The following is a 14,186-nucleotide window of genomic DNA, read 5'->3' as shown; positions in this document are numbered from 1 at the left end:
CATCCCGACGTCTCACATCATATCCAGCTGTTTTTGCGTCAGATTTTGAAGAACCAATATTGAAAGGGCGCCTATGACGAATCCAGCTTTGAATAATGTTGAATGTGGCTTGACCTCCCCGTCGACCTCTGGGGACGCATGCATGATGTGAGAGCAGGTCAGACGTACAAAACTGGCCGAGCAAATGTAATAGGCAAACAGACCGGTCCAGCCTAACAGATGGAGTGACATGCTTGAACTGTTGACCTACTGTCTAGTGTTGTGTCATGGAAAAACAGAAAAAAACATATAAAACTGTCTATGTATATTTTCTTCGAAGTATTACAAGGATTATTCTTAAATAGATATTCAAACTCTAAATAATTCATTTCAGGTCAGATATTATCTATACTGGATTTAACTATGATCCAATATGTCTGATTTACTATTTGTACTCCACAAGCAGCAGTTCTGTTCCATTAGATCTGTGCAAAAGTCTATGAAAAGCTGTTTAAGTGTTATTGTGATTGAATGACTTTGAAGGCGCGGGTCGCTGAGTGTCCACTGACCGTGTGTCTGGGTCAGTCTGGGTTCAGCTCACATGGAGAGGTCATATCCTTCAGTGTTTGTCATGCTGATCCTCTGCCGGCAGCCTAATTAAAAGGCCGGAGGATGTCGGGCTTGCAGCACAGCCACTTCTCACAGCACTGTTTTCTTTGGGCGCTTTCGTGAATCTCGAACTGCATATTTTCTTTTTTTCTTGTATGGATTTCACATTTGCATGGAAAAATCTTTCTTGTGTGTTTGGATTTCCATTGTGTGGACAATATAAAAGGCTCCGGGATGGGATGTGGGAAAAGGGAGTGTGCACTTTGACTAAGTGCATGTTTTGAAGTCTGTTTGACAGCCTTGGTCAGTGGCTGATGCCGGCGTGTCCATCCTCTTTCCAACTCTTAAATTCACTGAAGGAAAGCCGTCGGCAGCCGGCTACTGAACATATCCCACAGTTTTAGAGTGTGGACAGTGTCCAGTAAATACAATGTTCAACCATTACACTAACCTCGGAGCACTTTAAACAACCCAGGAATTAAACAATGGCGGTTACAATGTTATAAAAATGACATTAAATCTTGAGACTGATCAGGAATCTCTGTCATGTGGGCCGTAAACCTGCTGCCCATTAATTTTAAACCCGGCGCTGATTGTCAAATTTCAGTGGTTCCCCAAACGCTGCTTAGAAAAGGAAGTCTCTCAGTCAAATGATGTGTACTGACAAATTGTGCCCGCAAAACCGACGAGGCCGAGCTTTCACTGGATTTCTTATGAAAATTGGAAATGCATGTCTGCTGAAAACATATCTGATTTTATCCTCGATGCTAATTATTTGAATCAAGCCCAAATAAATACTTCTCTGGGGAAGATATATCGAATATCAGCAGACAGGCCTCTCCCTCTGGCCTGTGCTGTGGATATTGGCCTGGGTTTAAAATAACATTCATAAATATATGCTTTTAAATCAAGCACATTGGTCTGCAAGCTCTGGTTAAGTAGCAGAGCTTTGAAAAGTACCTGAGCACTTTGCCACCTCATCAAGTCAGCATCATGACCTTAGAAGAGCCTCGGACAAACGCCGGGTGTTGTCCCGGGCTTCGCTTCCTCACGACTCACTTTGTCTATTCTTCTCCATTCTGCAAACTCTATTGCTTTTTCCGGGTTCTTTTTCCGTGTTGTGTAAACGTTGGGTATTAGAGGTGTTAATGAGAGTCCACATTTCCTCCGTAAAAGGAAGTAATAAATCCCAACTGAGTATTTCAATAAACAAAATGTGCTACAATGGCTTAGTGGTTAATGAGACGATCGTGTGCGGTAACAACGATGTGCCGGCTGCCTGTTGTTACTAAGAGGCCCTGGCACGCTTTCTTGGCACGAGGCAAAGGCCTAGTCGTATTTCACGCTGACACTTAGCTTGGGAGCGTGGGAGTTTCTGTGAGGTTATAATAAGAAACTCAACTTGTGGTCATCAGTCAGCTCCAACACATCACTGACATGCTTGTGTCAGATGGCGTTGTAGTTAGTCCTTCTGATGTGAGAGGTCAAGACCAGACCATGACCTAGACAATGCTTGCTTGAGTCAGTCATGATCACTATATTAACTAAGTTGATTCTAGTGTTTTGTGGGTTGTGTGCTTGAACGCAGGCCGGGTTCGGGCAGTAGGTGTCCAGGCTCATCCTGGATTTTTTTGGGCCTGATCTAGACTCTAATCAAAAAAATGGTACTTGTTCCTCTCTGTTGTCTGTGCCTATGACCTTAGCATTGTCCCAATCCATAAGATTAGTCTCGTGCTTGCAGTGCACTGTAAATTGGGAGGAGTCATAACAACTTTGTCATACCTGCCACTGTCATCCTACAACAAGTAGGAAGATTAGCTGACCAGACATGATGTGACACATCTAAGGAAGGCTGCTGGGTGCAGACAAAATATGTCTAAGTTTACAAGTCTAACATGGTTAAAAGCTCTTAAAATCTGATTTAGTATAGTATGTAATATATATATATATATATATATATATATATATATATATATATATATATATATATATAAAAAAAACTGTAATAAAGATCTGGTTATTTAATGCCCTGTGCCTGTCTTCCAGGCTTATTCTTGACGACCCACAGTGAGTTTGCAGTTCAAGGTAAAGTCAAGTCTGACAACACTGACCACAAGGCTTTGAATACCTTTCAGATCCTGGTGACTAATGACATCTTCATGGCTAAAAAAAGCCAGCCTGTGTCTCCCTACACATCCAACCTATCTGAGCTATTACACATTATGCTGCTCACCTTACCACCCACAAGGATGTGCTGTCATACGTAATGCTTTATGTGTGGAATCATTCCAAACCTTGTCTTTATAAAGGACAGAGTCAGTGAAAGGCCATACAAGTGGGCCCAGTGGGCACCGTCACATTTGAAAGTAGTACTGCACATGTGGTCAAACATGCATGTGTCATTAAGAGTGATAAGCCTATTGGTAGGAAAAAAAGTCGCCTTTTGGCGTTTATGACTTATACATATGAAACGTGCAGAGTCCAGCCATGTTTTCTGTAAAAGATTCTGATTCAATTATGTATTTTTTTTATTTTATATTGTCTTCCAGTAATATCTTTACTTTATCTTACTATCCTTTGAATGAGAAAGAGTCCTCAAAATATTATCTATAAAGAGGAAACTGAAATATATAATACACTTTTAATGATAATGCCAAGTTCAACATTTATGTTATATATTTCTCAATGTTATGAAATTAGCAGGTAATAATATCAGGAGAAAAGGGTGTATCCTGACCTCACCTGGAATTGGGCAGGAAGAGCATCACATTCTGGGAACTGAAAACAATACATTTTAATATTTAAAGACTGTTGGGCATGAATAACCAATCAGAGAAATGCATAGTCCATCCACATCAAAGCAAACAGAATCTTACGAGTCAAGTGCAAACGACAGAGAAAATAAAATGACGATTACTGACAAACAATGAATGAACCTGTTATGGTGCCACTGGTTTATTTTGTTCTAAATTCTACAATGACCGATGAACATATTTGTTTCTAAAATACACTAATCTGATTGCACGGCTCTGTCTGAGTTTGGCTTGAAACGCGGGTGAAGGATGACAGGACATTAAAGGCATGTTATGGAGTAAAATCTTGCTTTTCCCCTTATATATATTGTACATTCGAAAGCCTGAGTTTGTTTTTCATTTGTGCTAAAATGGCTACGCAACTCTGCCGAATTCTACATATTTCCCTGATTAAGAGACTAAAATTGCAGAGGGAAGTATGCAAAGAGCAGTGGCCGTGTATCGGTAGGGAAACAGGTGACTGTTGGAGAAATGGCGTCTTGGAGAATAAAGATGACTCAAACATGCATGAATCACTCTAAATACAACTTAGAGTGGTTAAATGAGGAATACAAATTAGATCACAATCAATTTTTTGTTCATGCGCGTGTTCAAAAATCCAAAGGTTGGCATTTACAAGAGCAGTTGCAGGCAACACAGAAGAGATGGAGAATCCTTGACCCAGGAGCAAAACACAATAGACAATCTAGCATGGGAACATCTCAAGTTCTCCAGCTCCATGAGTAATTGTAGGGGATCCCCACTTCCAAACTGAGGGAACTCCGGAGCTTCCTGTTATTGTGGCCAGGGATCTCCTCACCTCTTCAATGTGGAAAATGTCGGACAGACGCAGAGAGCAGAGGATTTTCCAAAGGGTCAAATAAACCTGGAAATATCTGTTTGAAGTGACTGTCACCTTCTGGTTCACTTTAGAGGGATTCACTTCCTAAAATATGTTCCAGTAGTAAAAAGAAATGTGTACAATAGTGCCTGGGTTGGCAAATGTGTGTGAAACCATAGACGCAGTGACATAATAAAATATGTATCTGTTGATTCATTCAATTGCCACACAGTGTTTATACAGTATTGTGCTTTTAGAGAGGTTCTGTCATTCACAATGCCCTCAAATTATCAAACAAAATCCTGAAATTAAAAAGGAGTTTGGAGGAGTTTCCGCCTAGAACATTTTAAGTAAAATGAATTAAATCTCTGAATTCTGGTGCTTTTTGGGGCTATTTTTTGCTGATATTTAATGTTCTCAGCTGCAGGCTTACTCTTCACATAGGCAAGGCAAGTTTATTTGTAGAGCACAATTCATACATAAGGCAATTCGAAGTGCTTCACACAACAGGGAAAATGCATTAAATGCATGCATTAAAATCATGACAGAAATCACAAAACTTAAGACATAAAAGAGAAGAGTGCAAAGAAAATAATTTCAGACACAGCTAAAGAAACAGTTTTTAGTTTAGATTTAAACATGGTCAGAGTCTTGCATCTTCAGGAAGACTGTTCCAGATTTAAGCTGCATAAAACTGAAACACAGATTCCCCATGTTTAGTCCTGACTCTGGGCATCAGCAGGAGGCCGGTCCCTGAGGTCCTCAGAATCCGAGATGGTTCAAATGGCACTAACATGTCCGAGATGTGCTTTGGTCCTAGGCCATGAAGAGACTTGTATCAGGACCCGAGCAGCAGCGTTCTGGATGTACTGCAGCTGTTTTACAGCTCGTTTGGACAGGCCAGTGAGCGGCCGTTACAGTAGTTTAATCTACTGGAGACAAACGCATGGATAAGTCTCTCCAAGTCTGGACACTATACTTTTGACTTTGGCAATGATTTCTAGATGGTAAAAAGTTGCTGATGTTACTGATGTGACATGGCTATTAAAGTCCAAGTCTGAGTCCATTATTACCCGCAGATTTCTAACTTGATTTGTAGGTTTTAGTGCAAGACTCTGGAGGTGACCACTAACACTTTCTCTTTGTTTCTGTGGCCAAAGACGATGATTTCAGTCTTGTCTGAGTTCAGTTGGAGAAAGTGGTTTTGCATCCACAAACTGATCTGACAGAGTGAATCCACTGGTCCAGATTCACCTACCGACAGTGAAACATAGATCTGAGCGTCATCGACACCAGTTTAGGGCAGTGCCAGTGATGCCCACCTAGTCCTCTAGTCTCTGTAAGAGGATCCCATGATCGACAGTGTCAAAAGCAGCACTCAGATCTAACAGAATTAAGACTGAGGCTTTGCCCGTGTCAGTGTTCAGGCGGATGTCATTTGTCACCTTGACAAGAGCAGTCTCAGTGCTGTGATGAGGTCTAAAACCTGACTGAAAAACATCAAATGAGTTGTTTATTAAGAGGAAATCAATGAGCTGTTGGTAAACAACCTTTTCAAGGACTTTGCCCCAAAATGGCAGATTAGAGATGGGCCGGTAATGACTCAGTACTGCGGCATCAAGACTGCTCTTCTTTAGGAGAGGCTTTATGACCGCAGTTTTCAAAGACATTGGGAATGTTCCAGATTGAAGCGACATGTTGACTATGTGAGTGAATGGTGCTAACAAACTGTTCAGCACAGACTTTAGAAATCTGGTGGGTAACACATGGAGGCAGCATGTAGATGAACTCAGACTGGTGAGGATCTCCTGGACAGTTACAGGTGCAAAGTGAGTCAGCTCTAAGTGTCTTGGTGGTTTTAGGGCTATTTTTTGTATAGTGGAATTTATAGCATTTTTTATGCCCTGAACCTTGTCATTAAAGAATAATAAAGTCATTACACTTAGATGTGGAAATTATCTCTAACGGCAGCTGAGTTGGAGGGTTCATTAATACAGGACACACGAGTTGTTACTGCAGCTTCCAATTATTTCAGGAAAATATCCTCCCTAGTTCTACATAAGATTAGGTTGTACATGTTCAGCTTCTCTTTGTAAACTCTTTTTGAACCTGGAGCTTTGACTTGCACCATTTCCGTCGTTCCGCCTGGCGGCACTCCCTTTTCTGTGCCCTGACCGAATCATCGTTTCTCCATGGCGCCTTCTGCTTATTTTTTACCATTTTAGCCTTCATAGGGGCGATGGTGTCCAGAACATTCAAAACACAACAGAGTTCAACAAATCATTTACATTAGAACATGAAACATTTTCAATGTTTATCATTTCCATAAACAGTTCTCCTGTGCTATCATTTATGCTTCTCCTCCGAACAACTGCAAGACCAGCTGGTGGTTTGGGAAAAACAGACACAGAAATGATCAGACAGAGCAACATCGTTATCTTTTCACAGAGAATAATGTATAACATTTCTCAGATTGGGCTTTTTCTCATAAGTAAACATTTCACCTTTCAATTACTTAAAGACTAAAATAATGCAACATCCATTTTCATTTTCTACCGCTTGTTCCCTTTCGGGGTCGCGGGTGACTGGAGCCTATCCCAGTGACTTCGGGCCTTAGGCGGGGTACACCCTGGACAGTGGCCAACACAAAGACATAGACATTACAGACAGCCATTCACTCTCACATTCAGTCACGAGGGCCAATTTAGAGTCACCAATTTTTACCTAACACATGCATGTCTTTGGACGGTGGGAGGAAGCCGGAGAACCCGGAGAGAACCCACGGTAACACGGGGAGAACATGCCTTCGGTCTGGTCCAAGAATCAAACCCATGATCTCCTTCTTGGAAGGCAAGAGCGCTAACCGCCTTTGCCACCGTGCATAATGCAACATATTGTGCCAAAATAAAATCAAGGTTACAAAACATAAAACTAAATTAAAAAAAAGAAACTGTACAAAATAAAGTGCCATTTCATTACAAAGTGTTAAAAGCCTGAATCTGAATAAATACGTTTTTAGCCTAGATTTAAAAAGGTTAAAATCTGTGATGGGCAGTTTGTTCCAGAGTTCCAGAGATATCGTGGGCTGCTGTATCGATATGTCGCCATGAGTCATTTTTGGAATAATTTCCCAAATTATTTTGTGATCGCACTACAACTTTGTTGCTTGTTTAAAGAAAGGAAACTTGTTAACGCAAGCAATTTGACATTTTGATGATTAAAATGGGTGTATTTCATTCAGAGTTTGTGCAGGTTATGGTTTAACAAATATGTTAGTTTCTAGTGATAGAGACATATCATTGAACATTATAAGCATTATTTCGATTATCGCATGTGTCACAAAATCGTAATAATATTGTATCGTGAGCCTGTATCGTTTATCGCATGGAATCGTTAGGGAACCTGTGAATACCAGCCCTGTCAAATTTCTTACCATGATCTGTTATTTCTAGAGTCCTCCATCCCTCGCCTCTGCTCATCATCTATTTGTATTGGACAGTTGCTGAAGCCCACCGCTGTCTGCACAGATGACGACCAAATAAAAACATAGCTTTCATCACAGCGGGGGCCTAGTCCATGGGTCAGATCATAACCGTGGACACAAACACATCCCGCCTAACTCTCCGAGCCCCACACACAGTCGACGCCCACGGGCCTTCCGCATGGATAACATTTAGCTCTCACTCTCCCAGCACAGCTCAGACCCGCGATAGCACCTGTCCCCTCGTCAGCGCCAGGCCAGGGAGACAGCCCTGCCAGCCCTGCCAGCCCTGATCCCTACTCTAATTATTTTCAAAGCAACAGGGATTTATATCACTCTCGCAGAGGCGCCAGTGCCACTGCAGCCCCCGAGGGAAGCAGCTTTTGTGGCCTTCTCTCGCAGAGATTGTCACCGTGGACAGGAGGACCTCTCGGGCACCACACAAGCATCTGCCGGCTTTGGGGATTTGGACACTATCCAGAATCGCACCGCCTGTGTACATGAGTAATTGGTCTAAACGGTCGACCCTTAGCAACCCGGCAACGTCAGACAGTGACAAGTATGTGTGTGTTCCAGTTACAAAGCCTGCTGCAGCTATTATGACATCTATCTAGGTAATTGTCCCTTACGGCAACGTTTGTAAGAGTCAACATTAACTCATTTTGACTAATCAGAAATCATCTTCTTATTCCTATTATTATTATTGTCTATTATTAACGTTTGTTTCTTCTACCAAAAGTTAGGTTGCACGTGCATTTATATTTTCTTTTGCTAGTTCTATATTTTGGCAGCTCCCACTGTGGCAAACGGAATGTGAGTTCCATTGTCAGTTGGGCTGCCTGGAAAGTAAAGGGTACATCACTGAAATAACATTCAAGACACAACTCGTGTTGCTGACTGATGTGTTTTCTGTGTTTTTTGCAGCCTATTTGTTGTGTATTCTGTTATTTGGGTTTTGTTGCAGATATTTCATTGTGTTATCATTGAATTGCGTTTTTATTGTTTATTGTTTTGTGTGTGTGACTGTTTCCTTGATATAAAGCACTTTGAGTGTCTTGACGGTAGAACAGTGCTACATAAATGTGACCATTTACTATTTTATTGGGGATATTTTGTTCTGTTTTCTGTTATTTGGGGTTTGTTGTGGAATTTTTGTTGTGTTTTGGTAATACCGTAATTGGTTTGTATTCTCACTCTTCCATGTGTGTTGTGTTTGTTTTGTAATTTTTCTTTGACTTTTGAATCCATTGTTGTTGTGAACCTATATATAGTAATTCTATATTGGCTACTTTTTGAAACCCACTTTCCATTTTAATTAAAACGTTTGTGCATATAGTTAGTCTATACAAATTAACAGAGTGGTTTTAATAGAGTGGTTTTAAGCCAACTGTCAACAGGGTCCTTGTTTTTAATTATTATCTGAGCCGGTCAATAGAAAATCAAAGCTCCCCACACAGTTGGCAGGTGCCCAGATTCCTGCTAAGATTACCCCACAGTCCTGAAGGTGAAACCTTCTGGTTCAGCAGACCATAAAGCACACTTGAACGTGAACTGTGACCTCTGCATAAAGTAGCCTTTTCTCTGGGCTCTTTGTTTTTTACCCAACTCAATTTGGACCATTAATTTTACAGTCTCCCCAAGGCTGGCAGCGTGCTTTGATGTTTAGCGATATGCTGCACTTAACATTCCTCAGGTACTTCTCATCTTGCTCAAATTTGATGTGACTGACAAATAAGTCATGTCCCTGGACCAGGAAGGTAAGGAAGCAGCATGGGCTCTGGGCTGGCAGCCATCGACAGTATGCCGGGCTGATAAGGCTTATATTTTACAACACGGTACGGTGTGAGCTCCGAGGTCATTCTGTGGGGTCAGTGTAATCGGGAGCACACACTTGCAGCCACACCTGCCGAAAATAATGGAACAATTGACACAGGTTCACCCAAGTTTCGAGGAATCAACTTGTTATCAGAAAGCAATTGTTTGAGAGTTGTTTTGATATTGAATTCGATGATACTTAGGTCTAAATTTAGTATGTTAAGTCCATTTAAATTGGCAAATGTATTTACCATATGTGTCGCATGGTTATAGTTTTGTTTAAGGACATATTAAGGAAAATGTACTTTTTGGCCTTTTGAAATATTGTTCCTTCATCAAAAACGTGTTGTATTTAGCTTCATTCGTGCTGTCTTCTCTGCTCCTTCTCTGAGCCACACAACACACTCAATTTCAAATTTCACAGATTTGCGACGTCGAAGTTGGATAGTCTCTTGCACTTTTCTGTCAGCATTTTCTATCTCATTCATGTCGTAATTCAGCTGCAAAAGAAAATGTATTCAAGAGTCTGTTTATTGGCCAATAGCCCATAGGTCATGCATAAAGATGCCTTAAAAAATAAAGAGATAAATGATCCTGAATGAAGAACATGATCAGTATGAACTAGGTCTGTGGTGGACAAAAACGTGTGGTTCTCATCCAAAAATGTTCCTTTTAAATTACGTAAGCATTATTTTTGTTTCTCGAATGGCTGCATATACAACACAATCAGACATATGGCCTTTAACATGTAATATACCAATTCATTGAGTTACATCCACCAGTTCTGGCCTAAAAGTATGAAGCTTGTACTTGTATGTAGATTGTATGCATTGCCAGTAGAATGAACCAGTGACCACCAAGATATAAAGCGGGCTAAGAAAGAGTGAGAAAGGAAATGTAAAAAAGAGAAACATCATCAGTACAATTTCAAATACTTTATAATGTTTGAGGTTTTTTCCCCCCAGTCCTTGTCAACAATAGTCCTAGTCTTAACCGGGCAAAGAAACATCAAAAGTCAGGGCTGGTCAGCTTACCTTCACAGTGGCTGGAGTGGATGGTACGGCCAGTGGAATAGCCCATTACAACTGATTTTATAAATATTTAGGCTTAGCTACATTAAGCCGCTTTGGGTACTTTACTCTGCTGGTCTGCCATGAACACTTGAATCTAAAGCTCCTTAATTCGTACTGTGCCACTCCGCGCGACTTTCACATTCCCTCCAGATATTACAAATGCCTGATTCTTACAGTTATGTCATACTGTAATTCCTCAATTCTTACTGCAGTTTTTTTTGTGATGACAGCTTCCTAGAATGTGATCCGGTGTGAGCAGGCTCGGAATACCGGGAAGTTTCCCATCATCAGCTGGGAACGCCTGAGCAATACATTATAATTGATTTGGGAAATGGATGACTGGGGAAAGCAGTGAGTAATGGCCAAATGTGTATCCAAAACCCGGAGCTTTTGTGGCGAGACAGCGGGGATGTTGTGGTGCAGAAATCGGCTAAATGTTCGGGGTGAATGCTACACAGAACAATTACTGACAGATTAAAAAAAGGAGTTCACAAGGAAACGAGATGAACTTTTTAAGGGTCTGAAATGGAGATGTTTGCTTTTCCACCCATTGCTTCGCTCATTTTTACGTGTTCCGCATTTTTGTGGAGCTCAATCAAACAGAGGATGTAGACACGGAGGCTGAGGTTTATCTTTGATGCATTTCATTTCATTGTGTTGTAAAGTGAAGCAAAGCATGTGCAATATTCATCTGGATGTGTGCAACGCTCAAGGGTTTATGGAGCTTTCTTTTCTCCATTGGTTATCATGAGACATTTGTTTTCATGGGTCAAGTGCGATTTATTCCTAGCTTTTAATCGAGAACAAAAGATATACAGTCTTGTGGCTTGTCAGTTGAATCCCTCAGTCCTCCAGGTAGGGTCCATAGCAAAAGAAGGCTGCTTTCTTTTTACTCGACAAAATGTTGAGTGAACACATTTCGCAACTCATCTAGGTAGCTTCATCAGTCCTGTAATCATTTGTACAGTCAACATAATTCAAACTTCTAAAGCTATAATTGTAGTTTACTTTATCCTAATCTTTACATAACCATTTTTCATAAAGGGATTTCTATTTCAATCATGTTATTTTTGCAGGGTGCAATGGAGGTAATTAAAATTGTTCTATTCCAGGTGAATGGTAAGGCATGGTGAGTGAGCCACAGCTGTATATTAGTTACACTATTGTTGTTGATCATGTGGTTCCATAACTTTCACACCCATACCTTTCAGGGCCCATACCTCGAGTGGTCGAATGGTTGTCATACATTCATCTTCTAACGCTTGTTCCTTTTAGGGGTCGCGGGTGACTGGAGCCTATCCCAGTGACTTTGGGCCTTCAGCGGGGTACATCCTGGACAGAGCCCAGCTTGTTGCCGTGTTAACGTTGAGTCAGTCGCCAATCAGCCAGATTTTCCTAGTTTTCAATGTTTGGAGGCAACACTACCTCTGCTATTGAAAATCCATGACCTTTAACTCCTGGAATAGTTCCGGGCTTAGGGAAGGCAGCGTTCTATTCATGAACAATTGAATGGTCAATAATGGAAGAGTCTATAAAAACCCAACCCTTTCCATACTTATCCAATAGACATACCGATATATGCAGGTATCAGAGACCACTCCTCTGGGCCCAGTGTGGGTAAGTCTCCCTGAATCAACTATCTTGGGTGAAATTCTTAACACTGCCAATGACAAGCTGGTCACACAAGTATTATGTTTTATGTTTTCCCTATCGCTGTCTAATGTTTCACATAGAGGTTGGGACCATCAAGCAAACTGGTGCTCACAAAAGAATGGGCCCATTGATTCCCCGAGGAATAATTTTAGTGGAGGGAGTATTTAGCACCGGCCCAGCAAGAGAGAGCTATTAGCTGCTTCTCCAGCGCTGTGATCCATGACTGGTGTGTTAGCAGAGAAAGACGACCCTAGCCGCATCCTAGACTTACACGACACTGCCAATATCACGTCCTACTTAAATTCCCGACTGAAAACAAACAGCGATTACCAGCAGTCGTTTCACCACAGTTTTACGTCGTGTTATGATAGCACGCATTAAAAATTCTTTGTGGCAAATTCTAATTTAAACAATATCGGTGTTCAGGAAACCGCTGCGCTCGCTGCTGTGTATCAACAGGTCTTAGTAGTGATGTTCGGAGACTGGGCCCAAAATTCCTCATTCTCAGGAGAAACCAAAGTGGTCCATCATTACCTCCTCAAAAACTCCCTCCTTTTCCCATTTCAGCACCGCAGTGAACTAAGATATCAGCTAACACATTATCCTCTTAGACCGGAGACTGATAGCCAGCGAGGGCCGCGAGCCAGCAGCGCCTGTGCAGGTCAACGAACGAAACGCCCCTTGCTCTGACACCAACAGTAAATTGAACACACATCTGATACAACTGCTTTATTGAGCCAATGCCCAGCCTAATTTAGCAATTAAGTGTATGCACAAATGAATCTGCAAATCAAATATGTCGACATGAAATGAAAGGAACAGTCTCATCTGGCAGGCGAAAGTGTGCTCACGAGATTTCGAAGCCCATCAACAATTTCTTCCTAAAGTATGTTTTGACGGCTACAACTCCAGTCCTTCATCTTCTGAAGGAAAATCACGGTGTCTCTGTCATGTGCGTGCGGATAGTTTCAAATAATCAAAGGCGCTGAGAGACGAGCCCAAACCCTGGTAACAATGGTCAAATTATAGCGTAACGTAATGTCTCCTCTTCACAAGGCATTAGATGAAACCAATGGAAAGTGTGTGGCTAACCTCAAACGCCAACCACAGTCACGATCGAGCAATCCCATGTAATGCTTTAAACGGAGCAGGTCAACCGTCCCCACATGGACTAAAGTGACAGTTGATTGGACAGTTATTTGCTGGAGTAATTCACTGCAGATGGAGCTTTTGAAAGACGAAGACAATAAGAACGAAATTACAACTTGAAATGTTGAGTGCCAGGAACTGCGCTTCTGTTACTCTGTCTACTCAACAGACTATGAGCAGATGTTTGTTCACAATATTAAATCTGATTGCATAAACTGTTTGAATGTCTTGTTATAAAGTAATTTGTCTTTCAATTAAAGGTGAAGCATTAAGAAAAACTCTGCCAAATCACTGAATATTTTGTGATATTCTCCTGTCGGTATTGCCCACCAGGACTGATTTTTAGTGTGTGTAATTCTTGGCTGCCATCGCACGAATGTGAAGAGAGGAAGCCAAATCCTCCAGCTTTTTATGATTAAGTAGACAAAATGAGATGGCTTTTCTTCCACACTTTTTGCCAAGTCATTTTATGCCATTTTAACTTAAAAAAAAACAAATAAATTGGAGCAATCTAATCGCTGTCAATGAGGAAACAACAAGACTTTCCAATTGTGTTTTTCATTAGCTCATTGGAACGCAACAGTCGTGAAGCAAAATGTCATGTCGCTTAAAAAACATTACAGCTGTTTAACGTGTTAGAAGTTTCCGAAGATGCACCTGAACTCTTAACACCTATTTATCATTTTACTTAATGGTATCCGCTGCCAGATACTCACCCCGAACAAAACAGCATGAAGTTGGGCACACTTTTAACAAGGATGATCATCGCCAAGAATACCAAGCAGCAGGAAAAG

The 14,186-nt window shown here is 41.2% G+C and overlaps 1 protein-coding gene across 1 annotated transcript in view; it reads left to right on the top strand.

Moving 5' to 3' along the window:
• snap47 (synaptosome associated protein 47) overlaps positions 1 to 11,077 on the top strand; it is a 100,779-nt gene extending 89,702 nt beyond the window's left edge. The window contains exon 6 of the mRNA XM_072441709.1: positions 11,064 to 11,077. The gene's annotated coding sequence lies outside the window, so the exon portion shown is untranslated. The remainder of the gene's footprint in view (positions 1 to 11,063) is intronic.
• Positions 11,078 to 14,186: the final 3,109 nt, after the last annotated feature.

This window comes from Eucyclogobius newberryi, unplaced genomic scaffold, assembly GCF_026437365.1.
Source record: "Eucyclogobius newberryi isolate DKJ021-1_F unplaced genomic scaffold, fEucNew1.0.hap1 SCAF_12, whole genome shotgun sequence".
NCBI lineage: Eukaryota > Metazoa > Chordata > Actinopteri > Gobiiformes > Gobiidae > Eucyclogobius > Eucyclogobius newberryi.
This window is presented reverse-complemented; position numbering and strand designations above follow the sequence as displayed.